This window comes from Psammomys obesus, unplaced genomic scaffold, assembly GCF_907164565.1.
Source record: "Psammomys obesus unplaced genomic scaffold, mPsaObe1.curated_primary_1811, whole genome shotgun sequence".
NCBI classification, from domain to species: domain Eukaryota; kingdom Metazoa; phylum Chordata; class Mammalia; order Rodentia; family Muridae; genus Psammomys; species Psammomys obesus.
In genome coordinates this window covers 1,897,708-1,910,082 of record NW_026590503.1, presented here as the reverse complement: position 1 = coordinate 1,910,082, position 12,375 = coordinate 1,897,708, and the positions used below count along the sequence as shown (strand labels likewise).

Sequence of the window (12,375 nt, the reverse complement as noted above, 5' to 3'; positions counted from 1 at the left end):
AGGACAGAATGCTGTGTAACTCAGGACAGAATGCTGTGTAACTCAGGCGAGAAGTCCACGTGCTGCCCGTCTCACGACTTCCGGTGAGAGGGTATTTTGTTAACTTTGGAAACTGAGCACGTTCCAAAGAAATGACAGCGTGCGACATCTAGAATCTGTTTCTAACCATTAAAACAAGAAACAGCCGAGCTACTCAAAATGCCGTATTGTGTCAACATCTGGAATGTTAGCCCGGCTCTTCTGCAGTTGTGCCTGACCGAGTAACCGTCACCCTTGGATGGTGACTGAGGTACCTCTCCTCCACTCACCGTAGCTGCAGGAGGTCTTGACACTCTGCTCTAATGTGTAAAGATGATAAAAACGATCATTTTCCTGTGTCATTCTTACTTTAATTAGCTGGTTGATGAGACTAGTGACTCAATTAAATTTTGTTTGAATTTAACACTTGCAGTAAAAACCTGGCAAGTGTAAGCCTGAGGCTGTAGATGGGCGGCCACCCACCTTAGAGCCAGCCTCTGTGGGGCTGCAAGGTGACAGCAGTCACTGCGTCCCGCTTCGCTTCGTCTTTGCTTTGTCGTTCTTCTACAGGAGGAAAAAGGGCCGTTCCTCAAGCACCCCGCTCCTGGCTAAGAAGTGTGTGCCTGGGTAGCACGCCCCCTCTTTAAGCGAAGACAGGACAGTTTTGAATGAAGTATTGACATCCCTGCTTGAACACTGAGAACCATGGCCAGTGTTGGCTACTTTGTGGGTTCCTTTCTCTCTTCCACCCTTCTTCACCCACTTACTTCTTCCCTTTCAACCCCCCAACACTAGATTGGAGAGAAAAAGGAACAGAAAAGAAGGGGTGGTTGTAGTTAGACTAGACACTAGGGGTGTCTAGTCCTTGGGGGGAAAATGACTGCACAACAGAAACCACCAGCAACCAAGCCAACCAGCCACACACACCTATGGTGCTCTAGTATTAACTATCTTCTGAAAAGTCCCCAGAATTCCAAATATCACACCTTTGCAGAAACTGTCTGCGGCTGCCAAAACCTCTGCTAGCACACGAGGCAGATTATACTCAGCTGCTGCGAAGCAGCCCCCAACTCCATAGCCGAGATTAAAATAAAAACATATGGCCAAATAGTTCTCCCCCCCACTTGAGACAGGGTTTCTCTGTGTAGCCTTGGCTGTCTTGGACTTGCTTTGTAGACCAGGCTAGCCTCGAACTCACAGCGATCTGCCCGCCTCTGCCTCCCAGAGTGCTGGGATTACAGGTATGTATCACCACGCCCAGACATTTCTGTGTGTTTTGAAAAAACCAAAAGTCCAAAGTTCTCACTACAGAGAACACTTACAAGTGGATGGGTCAAGCACACTGAGCTAGCTGATGGCCATGGCGGCCTGAGCTCTTGTTTTGTAGGCTAAGTGTCAGACATGTGTTCACAGTGACATGCTGATACCAGGCTTGTATCATGGAATAGGAATAGGATACTTGTGTGTGTGTGTGTGTGCGCGCGTGTGTGCGCACACCATCCTTTTTTAAATAGCGATTGAACACTGATACTATGCCTACTATGCCAGGTTGTCTGAGAGTATCTAGCTATTCCCAAGGCCAAATTGGATCTCTGCTTTACAAATATTACTTCCTAACAATAAGCATTGTGAGCACAGCATTTTAAGTGTAGAGTCAGTCATTCCTCTGTGTGTCAGAGGCCCATGATTCGACAGGCATATGTACGAAAACCTGCTCAATCAGAGGACAGGAAAAAGGCAGGAAGAGATTGCTCTCTAGAAAAGAGACACAAATGTCACCATGAAGACAAATGGGAAGTCACAGAGGACCACACAGCACAGAATTCTGCTGATATAAACCTACCAAACCCTCAATGCATGGCGGGCATGAAGGGATCAAAGAATCTTCAGGGCTTTTCTCCAGGGAGACACACAGGCATCCCATAGCACACGGAGGATGTTGAACTGAGGAGTGCTTGGGAGAGGTCACCATGGCCACAAGGAGAATGCAGTCAAACCTGAATGTACCTTGATACCTAGGGAGTATGCATGTTTGCGTATTCTCATAGGTCCACCAGACAGACAAACCGCCAGTGTCACAGATAATTTACTCCTGGAAGCAAGCGGCAAACTCCAAGTTCCCACTTCTCAGAACCAGCAGGATTTCACAAGGCAAATCTCGCTCCTGACCCTCCAATGGGCTGTGGTCAAAGGGCAGGGACAATAAAACCCACACAGGATCCTATTAGTCTAGGCGTGTCCAATGTATGTGCCACATACATGGATTTTATGGTTAGGTACTAGGGTCTCATCTCCAGGATATCTCATTATGTCCACATGATTAACACCAAATTTAAAAAAAAAGTCTCAAACCGAAATGCTTCTGGCTCTCGTGTCTCAAATGAAGACACTGTGCCTGTAGGTAGCGTCTGTGCCTCAGCAGGAAATCTGTCCAGAAGAGACTGGCTGATGTTTAGTGTGAAAGGGTCTGAGAGTGTCAGCTCTGTGGATCTCTCCAGCTATTGTATGTTCCCACTGACAACCCTTCTTTGTCGTGGGTCACACTTTGTAGGCTCCCGGCTTATTCCCTCTCCAGAGGACCATGTCAGATGGTATAACTTCTGCTAAAAGCCTGGCCAAGCCAATGGTTCTGAGCACTCTCTACAGATAACCTCCCTCCAGACTGCCAAGGACAATTCAGGAGAAAGGTCAGCATTAAGTGTGTCTGTCTCACAATGTCATGAGTGTAATGAAGGTTTTAGCTGGTTAAATATTTAGCCAAATAATCTGCTTTATAGCAGGTACTCTGTAATACACTCAAGGTTACCCATATCTCCCTTGTGTACTATGTGCACTATGAGGCATTTGCAACTTCAGTTTAAGAGCCACGGTGTGTATCTGCTTTGCCAGGCCCGAGTTTTCCCTGTGACAAGTGAGAGGGGCTGCGGAGGTAATTCAGGCAGCAAATGCTTGCTGTGCAAACGGGAGGGCACAAGTTTCCTCTTCAGCAGCCACAGAATATAGAGATACCTGTCTGGTACATGCCTGTACCCCTAGCTCTGGGGACACGGAAGCTGAGGGAACCCGGAGACTTGCTGGTGAGCCAGCTAGCTGAACTGGCGAGCTCCAGGCTCACTCTCCAAAGAATAAAGGTGGCACACTGTTGGAGACAATGCTTAGTATCAAATTCTGGCCTCCACACGGAGGTACGCACACACACACACACACACACACACACACACACACACACACACACACACTATAAATAATAAATTAAAAATAAAATAATTACTGAAGGATGGGAGTTCTGCAAACAAACTGGGTTTTCACATCTTGCTTCAAAGTATCACTTGATAGCTGTAGGTTTCCCAGGGACAGTAAATTATCCTCAATTGGGGTGTTTATGATCTATGAAAGGCAAAAATTGCAGAACAACACAGTGGGCCTATCATTGCTGCTAGGTTAATTTCTGGTTAATCTCCTACCTGGGAAAATTAAACAGACTGTGAACGCTTTCTTCTGCTCTGAGAACGCTAAAACACAGCAGCGTTAACCTGAGGGGCGGGAAAGCAAACAGACACATGTTCTCGCTCCTGTAAAAGGCACAAGGTTGACAAAGTATACAAGGCAGCCGGGGCTCGTTGGAGCTGTGAGGAGTGACAGAGAAAGAGCAAGTGCAGACTTCTGCTTAAAGCAAAGTCTGTCTGAATGTGTGTCCTGCCCTGAGGGACGGAATATCTTGTCCTTGCCACCACTGTCACAGTGTGACTCATGTGGGAGGAACTTTCGAATCTGCAGTACAGTTGTTCATGGAGGGCATTTTTTACAGCCTCCCAAGTTGCTGGCTACCCTTCTATGGATGACACTGGCTGGTCTGGAGGTGAGGACTTATTAGCACAGCTCAGAAGTGAATGAAATGGTTTTTCCCAGGGAAAACACCATGGTCCAATTGTCCAGGACACGGCGTGAGTCCAGGGCATTCTGGCTTCCCAAGCTGAGAGGTAACTTCCCTGCGAGCCTTGACTCTCTAGATTCTTCTTTTTATGGACTCAAAGAGCTCATGACTTGCCCAAGGTCACTGCTGCCTGACAGAGCTGGGACCGCTGGGACCCTGGTGTCTAGATGCCAAGTATAAAATCGACCTCGCTGTGTCCTGTTGCAGGCTAATTTGTGCTCACAGAGGCGTCCTGCAGCATCTGTCACCCTGACCCCCTGTTGATCACAGAAGGGAATGGGGGGGCACAGCTGATGTGGGACCGGCCTGAAGCAGCTAGAGGAAAACCAGACAGGGCTCGGGGCACATGACAAGCTGACCTTTGCTTAGGAATTCTGTTGTTTATGAAGGAAAATGGCTGTGATTATTCAAGTACTTGTCTAGATCTGTAATCTCTGGTAAACATATTTTTTTTGTATGAATTAATTTATATCTTTTAAAAAAACGTAGGTGAAAGCTACAGACCCCTGGCTTCCAGGAAGAGCAAAGGCTGTTTAGTGGAATTAACGATTCTGAAATGATGATGATCTGCAATCGCACATTAACCAAAATTCAGCTTCTATGGGTCAGGTTTGAATACAAACCAGGAATACTGGGAATCTAGAAAGTCAAAGTTCTTTAAAACCCAGTTCAAAAGTGTTTTGGAATGGAGAGGCATCTCATTGCCTCAAGCCGTGGAAGGTCACTGTCACAGGATGCATGCACACCTCGCTTTGAGGGCACACGGGCAGGGTCTACTGACTGGCTTCACAGCACTTCCATGACCACCTTGTACTAACGGTGGTTGTTACCGGAGATTCCTGAAACACAGTCTGTGGCCTTCACCAAGCTGAGATTCTGAGAGCGGAGGTTCCAATGTGGACTTCTCATATCAAGGACCAGCAGGGCAAGACACCCGAGGGTAGGATGGTAGCACTCGTGTCACCAGTAACCAACAACTATCTAGTCTGATGTAAGGCAAAAAGGAGAGAAAACATGCCTGGTGCCTGGAGCTAGTGAGCTCAGGATCTTAGAGAAGAGCCTGTTACTACCACGCTAATAAACAAACACAGTTCCTCGCTGAAATCTAGATACTTGTCTTACCCACAGGTAATTGTAGCTCCTATCACTCAACAAAGAAGTTTCTCTTTACAGTGGAGGAAGACCATTACAGAAAATCACACTAGGCCAAAATGCAGAAAAGAATTGATCATGGGGCACACTGCCCACTGCCCTACTGGACACAACTCAGCTCCTGCTCCTTGGGTTTAGGCAAAATCGCAGAGGAGGGGCAGAGAGACTTTAAGAGCCAGAGAACCAGGAATTGTGCCATAGCTCCTAAAAATGACAGAGGTGCTTCAGTTATAATAGCTCAACAGTATGGCTGCCCAAAGCAGGTCTGCGCAGCCACAGCAACAGACATGCTGAAACGGAGGGGAAACTCACACGCCCCTCCACAGACTCGGAACTACAGGCAGCTAGGGAATGCTGAGAGATGGCTAGCTAATACCATCTCAGTCCCAAGAGTATACACACACAAACAACACCAAATGGACTCAGCAGGGTGTGGTTATGTTTTATGCAGCGTGTGGTAAAAAGAGATCATGAAGCTGAGAAGAACTGGGGTCACAGAGACATGGGAGAGTCTGGAGGGAGTGGGGGAGGAAAAGTATAATGGAGCAGGTGATGGACACAAGCTTTCAAAGAGGACATAAAGCCAATTGTTGTTCAGTCCTGATTCTGTCATAAATTCTTGGTTTGGGTGGTGGATAAAACAGAATTTTATTGCTTCTGAAAGTGTGAAGTCTAATGTGAAGCTTCGTATTTCAGTGCTACTTCCAAGCTCATTAAGTTGAAGAGAATTTGTGTCTGGTTAATTTTGGTGTGTCATGCTTTCATTTATTATAAAAAAATCTTTTTTTATAATAATAACATTTTTTATAATAATTCTTTTATAATAAATTTTTATAATAAATTTTTTAAATAAATTTGTAAAGGTTTTTATAATAAATTTTGTAAAGGTTTAAAACAGATCTGAGGAATGCCACGGACTATTCTAGACTCTTTAGAGCACATATGTCTCTGAATCTCAATCCCCCTCATTCCCAAGCCTCATCCTTGCTCTCACATCATATACATCTGAGTTTTGAAAAAAACAAAACAAAAACCTATTTTTCTGCTTCTTTCCCCAAAATTAAAACAACAAAAATAAAAAATGTGGTTGTACTGGCTGGTTTCATGTCAAAGGAGCCCCAGCTAAGGAAACACCTCCATGAAATCTAGCTGTAAGGCCTTTTCTCAATTAGTGATCAGTGTGGGATGGCCCAGCCTATTGTGGATGGTGCCATCCTTGGGCTTGTGGTCCTGGGTGCTATGAGAAAGCAGGGTGAGCCTGGCAGTGGTGACACATGTCTTTGATCTTGAGGCAGAGGCAGGCTAATCTCTGTGGGTTTGAGGCTGGCCTGGTCTACAGAGTTCCAGGAGAGCCAAGGCTATACAGAAAAACTGTCTCAAAAAAAAAAAAAAAGAAAGAAAAAGAAAAAAAAAGGAGGAGGGAGAAGAGGAAGGAGAAGAAGAAGCAGAAGGAGGGAGAAGGAGGAGAAGGAGAAGAAGAAGAGGAAGAGGAAGAAGAGAAAGAGGAGGAGGAGGAGGAGGAGGAGGAGGAAGAAGAAGAAGAAGAAGAAGAAGAAGAAGAAGAAGAAGAAGAAGAAGAAGAAGAAGAAGAAGAAGAAGACAGTTAGGCTGAGCAGGTCATGGAGAACAGGGCAGGAAGCAGCATCCCTCCATGGCCTCTGTGTCAGGTCCTACTTCCGGGTTCCTGTCCTGTTCCTTTGGTGAACAGCAATATGGAAGTGTAAGCTGAATAAATCCTTTCTCCCCAACTTGCTTTTTGGTCACATAGAGACCATAACTAAGACAGTGGCGTGTTCTCTCCCTCCTTCCTCGTTCCCTCCTTCCCTTTCTCCTCTCTTTTTCTTTCGGAGACAGGATCTCATTGTGTTTTCCTGGCTGGTCTAGAACTCACTGTGTAGACCCGGCTAGGCTGGAACTAACAGGGCTCCGGCGGACAGTGCTGCGTGCTGCTGGCAGATGAGGCATCTCTGTCTCTGGGTGCATATCTGCACACCAGGGGGTCTCCTGCATTGACTGGAGCCACTTTCTGAACAGCACCTTCACCGCTCTGAATGACGGGAATCAGATTTCTGTCGAGGCCTGCTGAGTACCCATCACTGCTTTTGTAGACATCCAAAACCAAACAGGGAAAACAGCATGACCTGTTTACTGCAAAGGCTGGCTTCACTGACAGGGCTGGCTGCAGATGGACTCCTGTAAAAGGATTTGGGGTTTGGAGGGGAACTGCCTAAAGATACTGTGCAGTGTTCTACAGAAGGTTCCCTTTCTAATTTGGCCAGTTTGGGTAAAGATAGAAGGCAGGCTTTATGGTAAATAAATAATAGAGTCCCAGTACTTGGGCGTGAAATCACACCCCAGAGAGGAAATCAGCTCTCAATGGACATCTAAAAGCCCTCGAGTTCACCCTGCTGTTTAAAACGAATGCCTGCCGTGGCCACAGAGCAAGGCCCGCAAGCTCAGGGGTGTGAGCCGTAGCTTAGCAACCCCAGCAGGAGGGCTCACTCGCTGGTGAACAGGCTTCTCCTGAAAGGCTGAGGCTGAAAGCCTCACAGCTGGCAAGCCCCAAGGAGAGGGAGGAAACACAGAAGGAGCAGAAAGGAGTTAATCTGCTCGGTTCTTCACACACAAGTGCGCACAGGTAGCTGGCGTGTGCCTCTAGATAAAAGCTGGCTTCAATCGGAATTTCAAAACGAAACAAAAAAAAAAAAAAAAAAGCTTTAGAACTCCAGGTAACACTGCACAAAACAACAAAAGGCAAAAAGCAAGCTAAAAGAACATTACCTCCCTCGAAACAGGTGCGCGGGCGCATTCACACTCAGACCCACCATATTGAAATACTATAGCACGGTGTCAAAACCAAGAGTCCTGTGGGTCTCGGCCCCTTCGGCAAACCTCTAGTCCAAAGGTACTCACGTCACAATTCATAACAGCAGCAAACTTACAGCTGTGAAGCGGCAGTGAAGATAAATTTGTGGCTGGAGTCACCACAACATGAGGAACTGTGTTAAAGGGTTGCAGCGTTAGGAAGGCTGGGGGCTGATGGAGAGGACTGCTTTTCTGAAGAAAAGACTCTGAAGTGTTTTGTTTCTTTTAAATCTGCAACAGGCTTTGCTAACCATCTTCAGGTAAAATCTAAGAGCCAGATCCCTGTGGCAGGGAGACACAGAAGCCCTTCTGTGACCGCTTATATTCCCTCTAACTACCTGGACTAAGGGTCAGAACGGGAAAGGCTCCCAGCACTAACAACTTCACTCGGCAGTTAGAAGATAGGGGAGACCAGAATGCTGAGTTCCGTTACTACAAAGCAAGAATGAACTCAGAGCAGGACTGACTCAAGACTCCGCCACACAGGTCTACACCTAACCATGACGTAATTCCATTACACCGCCATCAGCAGAACATTTAATAACTGGACACTGGCTGACAAGGCAATTTTTATTAATGTTAACACCACCAAGAGGAAAGCCAGTGATTACAAAACAAATGTCAACAGAAGGTTGACTCTTTTTTACTGTATTATATCTGTAAAACAAAAATGTATATTAAACAGCTAATACATCTGTTAGCCAATACCGGATCTCTTTCTAAGACAGACTATTGTTAAAAGAATATATGAGAAGTAAATGCAGGAGGAAGTAAAAATTATCTTTAAAAATATTTATCTCCTGAGAAACAAGCAAACATTCATCCTGCTGTGAGGTTACTTTGGGCAAAATTAAAGCTCGGAACTGACTTCCATAATACTTGTGGGGATTTGAAAGATTAAAGTGATATAATTTTATAAAGATGCTTCACAGTTCAGCAACTTCTCTAATATGGAAGCCAGTAAATTTGCTTTGGAAAAAAATACATGTTGATAAATCTTCCCAGATATGTTTTCTGTCGATTAATACGTTAAGATATATTTTATATAAAATTAGGATTGTCTGGAGTTAGGTGGATTTAATTATTTGTAATTATCTAGCCGTTGTCAGCCTATGGCCCTTTTATGGCAGTCTCTACAGTGTGGGTCAGGCTCAGCTGTATATCTTCTCAAACACAGATTCAATGCACTATCGATGAAACCATTACTCGAACCAAATTAAAGTCTGGCTGATGTATTGGTCCACAGGGAGCTTTCTGACATGAGAGCAGTAATTAGTATTCATTCCTTCATACTCTGCAACATTCCAGGTCTTAATGAACTTCAACTTTTGGACTACACTGTATCTATCACAAGCATTGCACATGCATTTATTATTAGCCCAAATAAGCTAACAGTGTTTTTTTTAAAGCCCCTCCCCAAGCAAACAACCAAAATAAATATAAACACTATTATTGAGGCCTTTGCCAGCCCTGGGGCTCTCTCCTGCACCCAGGGACTGTGACAAAGGATTACTAGGATTACTAGTGATCCTTGTAAATCCTGCCCCCATTTTTAAAATGTTAAAGACACTGCCTCGTCTTTGGAATAAAAAACAAAACATGGAGACGGACATAGAAATAAAAGGCGACAGAAACTTAGTAAAATGTCCAGTACTAGCGGTCAGAAAGCATGCTCTCCTGACGGATTACACTGCTAGTCTGGGAGGACCACAGTGATGAGCACATGCCCCGTCCCGTGATCACACTCGTCTCTCCTAACCGCATACAGTTTTCCCCACTGTCACTTTCTCTCTGTGGTCCTTTCTCATTTCCATTTGTTGAATTAAGCAGGTAAGGAAGCTCTTCCTTCTGCCAGTCTGTCTCTTCCCCTTTCCCCTTAAGCTGACACACATGTAATAGTTTTTAAAGTTCCTCATTTAAAAAGTGTGAGTTGAATGAAGAAACAAAACTTTATTTCAAATAGCTCATCAGATAGAGACAATACGATCAGTAAAATACTAAGATGGTGATGTTTCAAGTGCTGCTTAATGTCTTGTTGGGTAAACCTACTCTCAGAACATGGCACCCATACGTTTCTCACTTAAGATTAAGGGTGGGGAGAGTGTACGGGGTGGGATGGTCCCTCATGGGAAGGGGCAGCTAAGGGCATTACGTGGAGTCCTCGGCATTGTGAAGACAGCTGAAGTTTCCTAACCAACTCTCTGAAAGACACTGTAATTGTATGCCACCACGGTGAAAATAAGCACTAAGAACTTCGGAAAACCAGTGATGTCTTTGTGTGTCATCGTGTGTGTGTGTGTGTGTTCTCATGCACATTTGTGTGTGCTCGTGTAGAGGCCAGAAATCAACCTGTCTTCTCAATAGCTGCCCCTCGTTTCTGAGGCCGTGACTCACTAAGCAGGAGCTCCCAGCTGTCTAGGCAACCAGCTCCAGGGGCCCCTGCTTCGGCCTCCCAGCCCTGGAGGAGCTATGCCTGGCTCCCGAGAGTTCTGAAGATTGGATTTACGTCCGTACACTGGCCAGCAAGCACCTGACAGACTTAGCCATCTCCCCCAGTCCCACGGTATTAGCTTTCAAAGCCGGCACACCTGTACTTTACACAACCATTCCATTCCCAAGAACAAAGTCAGACGATCCTTTCACCTAGGTGTCTGTAACAAGCGGGTAGTCTATAACATTTGGAGTTGTGCAGCTTCTAACATAAAAAACATAAACTAACCTAAATGCCTGACAATAAGAACTTCAAAATAACACAGGAAGATCACAACACTGAATATTGCAATAAGGGAACAGGAAGGCCGTGCACAGCCTAGTAGTAGAATACTTGCTTAGTACGCACAAAGCCCTGGCTTGGGGCTTCCACACTAAAAAAGATAAAGAACAAGAAACAAAAAGATGCTCTAGAGCTAAAAGCGATATGTAAATTTCAGAATATAGTACCAAATAAAAAAATAAGTCCCATTTAAACTGCAAACAGTATGATAGACTTTTCATAAAGTCCCAAATCCGAGACAGCTTAGCAGTGTGTCATTCATGATCTCACACATACATGACAACATTGTAAATAAACTGGGATGATCGGCAAACGCAAACCTCCTGATTACCCTGGAAGAGGAGACACAATGGGAGAGGAGGGGCCGAAAGCAGCCTGAGCAGTCAGCGATAACACAGGTGGCAGAGACATACCGACTGTTACGCTTTTAAAAATTTACGTCCTACAGATTTTGTACATCTACACACACATTTCTATGCACTTATTGAACATACCACACTAAGAAAAGGGTGTAACTCCCTCGGCTGGATCCCTGAAGAGTGATGGGCATCAAGACTGTGTGCTTTTGCCCCAGAGCAACCTGCCATCCTGTGCCTGGTCCATAGGTCATGTGGTGAGGCCTCCAGGACCCCCAGCTTGGTGCCCCATGGTTGGCCGGCTCTCCCAGCGGCCTGCCTGACCACTACCTACTTGCCCATTTGCCCTTGCGGACCATGACTGCCGCTTGCTGTTTCTAGCCTGTTTCCGGCTCTGGGCTGGTTCAGCAAGCAGCCTTCCACCCCCCAACAGCGGTCTAGTCCCTTATCTTGTCAGTGCAGAGTCTCTGACCATTTCTGAGGCCTCTGGACTCCGCTACAGCCGTGCAGACTTGCATTTGCCCAGCAACTCACATGCAAGGGTCTGGATGCTCCACTGCACGCTGTGTCGCATGAGCGTTAATATCAGATTGGAATAAAAGAACGCGAATTCACCTCAGCTAGCCTGTCAAGGGAGGCTCAGCACATGACAGGATGATGTCATGGGAGCTGCTAACCCTTGTGACTTCACCGTTTTTCCTCAATAAATTGTGACATCCTGGGAAGCCACAGACATGGCCATCTGTGTTTCTGGTATAGCACACTCACGACTATGTACCGTGTTCTTTGATCTTTTTTTTTCTCACCACATTTAAAAACAAAACAAAACCAACAATGAAAAACCCAGAACGTTAACGCAGTAAAGCTGCTCCCAGACAGCAGCCAAGACTGAGACAGGCTAAGCCTGAAGCATCTCCTCTCTGTGTTTCCACTCCACGTGTGACCCCAGCAACAAGCTGGTGTGCGGCCACGGAGACTCCATGGAGCTGAGCTGACTGACAGAGCCCACGAGATGATAGAGATACACGCACAGACACAGTGAACCCGACTTCTAATGCCAAGTACTCCTGATAAAGAACCCCTGAAGCAGAATGAAGTGACTTAGCTACGATGATAAGAAACATAACAGAGAACGGTGGGAAAAGCTAACAGTGCACAGTCCGCAGCACGGGAATTCAGAAGTGAAAAATTAACTACGTTGAACTGGAGCCAAAAAAGGATGGAAGGGAGGGAGGGAGGGGGGGTGAACCCGACTTCTAATGCCAAGTACTCCTGAT

The 12,375-nt window shown here is 45.8% G+C and overlaps 1 protein-coding gene across 2 annotated transcripts in view; it reads right to left on the bottom strand.

Moving 5' to 3' along the window:
* Dnah11 (dynein axonemal heavy chain 11) overlaps positions 1 to 12,375 on the bottom strand; it is a 260,465-nt gene that overhangs the window by 49,949 nt on the left and 198,141 nt on the right. The gene's annotated exons all lie outside the window — the stretch shown is intronic.